Source organism: Solanum dulcamara, chromosome 4 (assembly GCF_947179165.1).
Source record: "Solanum dulcamara chromosome 4, daSolDulc1.2, whole genome shotgun sequence".
In the NCBI taxonomy this organism is placed as follows: domain Eukaryota; kingdom Viridiplantae; phylum Streptophyta; class Magnoliopsida; order Solanales; family Solanaceae; genus Solanum; species Solanum dulcamara.
In genome coordinates, this window is record NC_077240.1 from 55,609,278 (window position 1) to 55,616,293 (window position 7,016).

General features: G+C 39.6%; 1 pseudogene; it reads right to left on the reverse strand.

The window, feature by feature from the left end:
* Window positions 1–408: 408 nt before the first annotated feature.
* Window positions 409–528, reverse strand: LOC129888101 (5S ribosomal RNA; annotated as a pseudogene).
* Window positions 529–7,016: the final 6,488 nt, after the last annotated feature.

Below are 7,016 nucleotides of genomic sequence, written 5' to 3' on the forward strand. Positions count from 1 at the left end.
GAAGTGCGACGGATGCAGTTTGAAGTTGGACATATGACGTAAGTCCAATATTTTTATATTATTGTGACGTTGAAAGCCCTGTGCGGCTGTGACATGAATATATATATATGTTGGCCCTGTGAGGCATTGTTGGTATTTTCTGCGTGCAGGTTTTGGGATAGTAAGAAGTGTAGAGGAAACTCTGCCGAAATTTTCCCAGAACGGGGAAAGGAAATGAAACATAGATTTTTGAGATGTCTGAGAAGTTGATACCAAGTACCCCTACTGTGTTCAACTAAAGGTTTACGCCGATACTAGTTGCAAGATAACAGAGGAAAGGACAAGGCGAAACATAAAGACCCGCGAGACAATACTGAGGTAAACCTTGGGCTAAAGTTAGTACCCGCACATCATGGAAAGTACTACGACGAAACGCGACACGGAGACTTCCCAGAGAGGTCACCCATCCCAATATTACTCTCGCCCCAGCACGCTTAACTTCGAAATTCTGATGGAACTTAATGCGTTAGTGCTGGTATGATCACGCGAGATAGAAGAATCCGAACTAGCAACAAAGAAACGAGATGAGATTATGTACCCGGAGTATTATAAGATACGATAAGGAAAATTGCAACAAGGTCTTAAGAAAAACAAGAAGGATTAGCTAATTGCTAACTGACGACACATTCGAATGCCACAGTTCGTCAACATAGTACCTGTTAATAAGAAGCAAACCACTGAAGGGCTATATGGGCCAGTGGGAGAGGGAATTTCGACACCACTGGGCAACCAACTCTGAGGGCAAGAAAAAGCAAAACCCAAAAGGTAAGGATATCAGTTGATGTAACTTACAGATGACAGGAAGTAATACCCAAGGTCAAAAATTCCACAATATGACCTGGGCTACAAGACTCACTTCACACTCTGTCGACAGATGGTTCTAAAAGGGAATGTTACCCGTAGATTAACGATACTGTCCTATTCTCCTTTGAGCAAAGGCTACCTACTCAGCCGAGAAAGTGTAAAATTATAGGGTGAAGAAATGGTAAGATCTTACAGAATCCCTATAACTATTATTCCAGGAAAAGAAGCCCAAGTTACAATTAACTACCAAGAGATGCAAAGATAGATTAAGCCAAACTATCGAGATAGAATTGGTACTACGGGTTACATAATACATGGCCACGATTGGGCCAAAGATCTCCCCCGACATCGAATGTAGGATAAGGGAGAAAAAGGCAAGGTAAAAATGAGAATTATCGAGATAGCACTAGGATACTTCTTGTACCCTTTCATATTCTTGTAAAGGTAAAGAATGACACAAGATAATGTATCCAGAAGGTTACCAGTGGGGATAAGGAAAGTGGTGAAAGAGTTTAAAAGAAACTGGCAGAACTAGCTGGTTACTACAGGATAACGAGTATATACGCCAAAATTCTGTCAGAATTATACCAGATCATGTTAGATAAAGCATAGAACAACTATGAGAGACATTATATGAGGGGACTTCAGCATTATTCAGTAGCCAACCCCTAAGGATTGGGAAAAAGAGAAGAAGAACCCAAAAGATAGAGTTCCAGTTAAAGTTTGGAAGAAAGTCGAGAAGAACTATATGAGTCTAACGATTCCCAAGTTATCAACGTCATATATGGTTGGCTTTAAGAGTAACTGAGATGATCGTCCACCACTTATTAAGGTTACTTACCATAATGGCTACCACTTTGGTATCCCAATGACTCCGTACAAGACTGGTAGAATAAGACGTGCAAGTCCCCTATTGGATGGGTAGATGTTAGAATGACTAAGTTAAAAAGGCCCCGACATGATTAAACAAGCTATTGACTAAAAACCCAGAGTCGGCAGGAATGATATATAGATAATTGACATCGATGTTCAGAGTTCAAATTGATGATTGGATGTTCATAACGGAGTCACCCAGAAAAGGGAACTAACCCAAAATATATTAGACTGTATCAAGTTGATCATAAGGTGGGCAACACAGCTGGTAAGTTGCGCTTACCACCTTATTTGGAAACTGTACGCCCAGTCCATCAGATAGGAATGCTTCACAAAGATACTAACGAGCCACCCAGGGTATATTCCATAAATAAGGTCCAGGAGATGGAGTCCTATGAGGGAAAAAACCTATCGCCATCTTAGATTGGCGAACTGGAAGATTGTAGACTAAAGATGTGCCTTCCATCAAGATACGATAGAAAAACCAAAACCAAAAAGAGGATGATCGGGGAACTGAAGAGAATATGAAATACAAGTATTTGCACCTATAACCGATGTTTACAGGTAACCCTGGTATGGAAGTATGTGTTAAGAAAATAGCAAAGAATCTACGATTCGTATAAGGTGCTAAGAGAAGTTTTGTCTAACATTCGGGGATGAATGTTTTAAAGGAGGGAAGGATGTTACACCCCACCCTTTTTAAACATGAAATGTCTCATAATTTCCTTGGACATTATCATGTGAGCCGGATATGCTACGACACTATCAAAAGGCTCTCAGGAAGGGAGAATGTGATACCCCATAGTAGAGAAGGTTGGAGATGAAATCATAAGAGTCCGGAAGGAATTGGAGGCCAAGTAATGGGTGGTAGGACTTGATTTATCTACGTAATCTACTAACTTGGAAGTCTTAAATACTTACACTATTAGAGTACGTACCAAGCTTGGGTAGCATGGGTTACATAGGCTCTTAAAATAAGACGAGATTACGAACCTACGAGAGGGAGAAAAAACTAGTTTCCGAACTTACGAAAGTGAAGAAAGCAGGTGACAAGCAGGCAGGTGACAAGCAAGGAGGTGACTCACCTACTTGGGATGGACCCCACGCTGCCACGTGGTAGTTTTGTGTTGGAAGCTTGGACGAGGTGGCACCCTAGGGGGCTTCCATGTGTCACCTCCTAAGGAGGTGTATATATACAATTTGACTGACTCTTAACTCATTTTCCATCCAAAAACATTAGCCAAATAAGAGGAAAAACGTGAAGAACCTAAAGGAACAAGGCAACCACGTTTTTGAAGAATTAAAGGTGAGTTCTTCGATTTTTCTTCCGTGAATTAATTATCTACGGTATTCCTCTAGCACTTGGAGATGTATATATGTATATATATGTATATGATGATGACTAAGGCATTGTTTCTTTATCCTTATGCTTAGAAACTTGAAAGAAAGTCGAAGGAAAAACTTGAAGAACAAATAAGGAGGGTTACGGGTTTGGGGGCTGCCAAGGTAAGCCTCCGAGTTTATTTCCATGAATTAATTATTTGAAGTGTTACAAGGTTATATAATAGTGTTTTATAACCAAAAATTTCAATTTGGGGCAGCGGAGAGGTGGCACAAACAGTCCGCCCCCTTTCAGCACATCAAGGAGTTTCCGAGATGTAGTTTTGGCGAGTTGTGGCCAATTTTGGGTAAGGTAAGGTTTATTCTTTAAATTTTAGATTTATTGTGTTGTTATGGAGCATTTTACACGTCCTATAGGTGGATGGAAGTGTGTAAATATCATTGGAACACTTGACGTTCAGCATAAACTATATTGGAGTCGCTAAAAGTGAATTGTCGTCGAAATAAAGTGTCGTTCTTGTGAGTTGCTGCTGCAGGGGTGTAATGTGTTGTTTCAGGGCCTAAATGCGTTATAAAAGGGGTGTGGATGCTTCTCGTTTCATCCACATGACCCCTCGTGTCGTATAATGAAAGGCGTTATAGAATAAAGACTAGACACCCTATTTTCATATCGTCTTTTTTGAATGAGTCATTTGGAGTTATGTTGTATATTGTTGGTGTGAATTGCTGGAGGTTGTTGTTGTTTGTTGGCTGTAGGTATTAGGTACCTAATTGGAAATTTGGATAGGGCACATTATAGGGGAGGTGCTGCCCAATTTTCGTTAACACCTTAAAAAACTAAAGAATTAGTCGACGAAACGACTATGGAAATAGATTCCATTAATATTAAGGCGTAACCTAAGATGCTGGAAAGTTAAGAGTAGTTGATATTCGTATTAATTTCATATTGAATAGGTTCATAAGACGATGAGACGAGCAGGATAAAGGGTAACTCCCAAGAGGTATGTAAAGCTTTCTCTTGGCATATTTTGGTATAAGTTTGTACAACTATCTTTCTTTCCTTTTGGCAATGTTTAGAGTTAAGTGAATTGTATATGAAGTGCGGGGATAATTCCATTCCCAGAATTTCGAGTATGCCTCATAACCCCTATCCACTATTCAGTATTAGAGTTTCTGTGAAGATTAAGTATTGCCTAGTAGGGCTTCTATGTGTCAGAATATAATGTATGGGAAGCTATCTCTCATTTTCATTGAGACGTATTTGATATGAAAATGAGGTTACAATGCCATAGTGGTTCACCGAGCACCGTGAAGGGCCGGGTATGAAATATGTATATGATGATCACCTGAAGGAAAGGACAGACTAGATAGAGCTTATTCTCTTTCTTCTTTTGGGGCATGTCCTTGTCTTAGTTGTAAGTTAAATCTGATCTGAACTCCGAGGTAACTCCATTCTTAAACATCTCTTAATTACTTTTGAATATCGAACTCTGATAGTAGTTAAACTATTTCCCTGGAAACTTTTATATGTTAAAGAGGTAACAATTGTGATACATCCAGCATTGGTTTTGGTTGTGCACTGATGCAGCGGGGATGAGTTATTGCTTATGTATCAAGGAAGCTTACAATGCATGATCGCAACTACCCCACTCATCACTTAAAGCTGGCAGTGGTAGTTTTTATGCTTATGTTTTGGAGGCGCTTCTTGTGTAGAATTTGCTGTGAGATCTACACTGACTACTGGAACCTCTAATATATTTGTCACGACCCAACCCTGTAGGCCATGACTGGGGTCTGACCTGGACCCCCCGTGTACCTAGCTATCAACTGTGGTCAAATTGAACTGTAAATAAAATAATGTTATATAATAGAGCCCCATTGGGCGATAATATTTTCATAAACCTACAGTCCTTTTCATTTGTGTCATAACTTGAAAGGGCATGCAAGCCGACAAGGATGCCATAACATAATAACATATACCATACATTATGTAGACCCAACTGAATCAAATTGATATACACAACCCACATATACATGTCTGCAGACCTCTAAAAATATAAATTACAATATATGGAGGGATAGGGCCCCCGCCGTACCCCCGAATGGACAAAACAATTTTATACATCAGTGGACAGTATCAAAAACTAGGCCCCGATACAACGGAGCCTCTTCCAGCGGAGATGCATGGAATCCTAAGCTGACGGACTCTCAAAACCTGTATATATACCTGCGGGCATGAACGCAGCCCCCCGAAAAAAGGGAGTCAGTATGACATGTGTACCGAGTATGTAAAACATAACATGATACAACTGGAAGCATATTTGAAGTAGAGAAGCAGGGGATAAAATGTCAAATCAGAAACCGGTACTTAGAAAATTAAAATCATGCATGCTCAAAAGGAGTTTTTGGAAATCTTAGACATATACCAATGTGAAATATCTTATAGCAGTGCGAGCATTGGTTATCTCAGAGCCTTTCTTTTTAACAAACAAGAGCTTAGTCAAATCAATTGTTGTACAGTCATATAGAAGACTCGAAGATAGCAACTTACTACTTTAAAGTTTAACATTCAAAAGTGAGTGAGGGGCCTGAGGTCATATTCAGAACCTGGGAATGGAATTACCCCCAAAGCTCATATCATATCCTGCTTACATCTAAGACATGCCAAAAGAAAGATAAAAGATAGGCTTTACAAACCTATACCAAAACATACAAAGAGAAGCTTCACATACCTCTTGTGAGTTACTCTTTATCCTGTTCGCCTCATCGTCCTTCGAAACTATTAAACATGAAAGTATTATGAATATCAACTACTCTTAGCTTTCCAGCATCTTAGGTTGCACCTTAGTATTCCTGGAATCTATTTTCTTGTTCGTCTCGTCGACTAGTTCTTAGGCATTAACGAAAATTGGGCAGCACCTCCCCTATAATGTGCCCTATCCAAATTTACAATTCCACTCCTAATACCTACATCCAACCAAAAAAAACAATATGCAACATAAGTTTAAGCAATGCACACCAACAATATACAACATAATCTCCAAACGACTCATTCAAAATTTGATATCAAAATAGGGTTTCTAATTTCCATTTTGCAAAACCTTTACCCGTACAAAGAGGGGGGGGAGGGGTTGTGTGGATGAAATAATAAGCTCCCCCAAATCATTTAGAACATATTTATACCCTGAAACACACACCACACAACCAGAAGCAGCCTCCAGACACACAACGCCTCATTTCGACTACAATTTAACTACGACGACTTCAATTTCGATTGTTTCTACCGTCGAGCATTTCCACGATTTTTTTAAAAATTCCAGCAGACTAAGAGGTGTGTAATACACCCTATAAAAACACAATAAAATCCAAATTAAAAGGATAAACCTTACCTTATCCAAAATTGGTCAAAATTGTCAAATCGCAACTCGGAACTTCTTCAAATACGCTGAAATTGAGCGGGCTATTTGTATGACTTCCTCGCTGCCCCAAGAAGTAAATTTATGTTATTAGCACCCTAAATTCATCGTAGTATACCTTAGATAATTTATTTACGGAGCGAAGCTCGAAGGCGTACCTTGGCAGCCCCTAGGCCGTAGCCCTCCTCTCTTCTTTCTCTCATGTTTCTGTCCAATTTTTCCAAGTGTACAGCTGTAGAAATGACTTCTTAGTCATCATAATATACATATATATATACGTATATACATCTCCACGTGCTTGAGTAACACCATAGATAATTAATTCACGGAGGAAAATTGGAGAATTTACCTCAAATCCTTCAAGACATGGCTGCCTTTCCTTTCTTCCTTTTTCACGTTTTTCTTTCTACATGCTTGTCTGATTTTTGGCTAAGTATGCTGTTCTTAGTCATTACATATATATCCACCCTTTTTAGAAGGTTCCACGTGGCATCCCCTTGGGGGCGACACATGGTAGCCCCCTAGGTTCATATGGCCTATCCC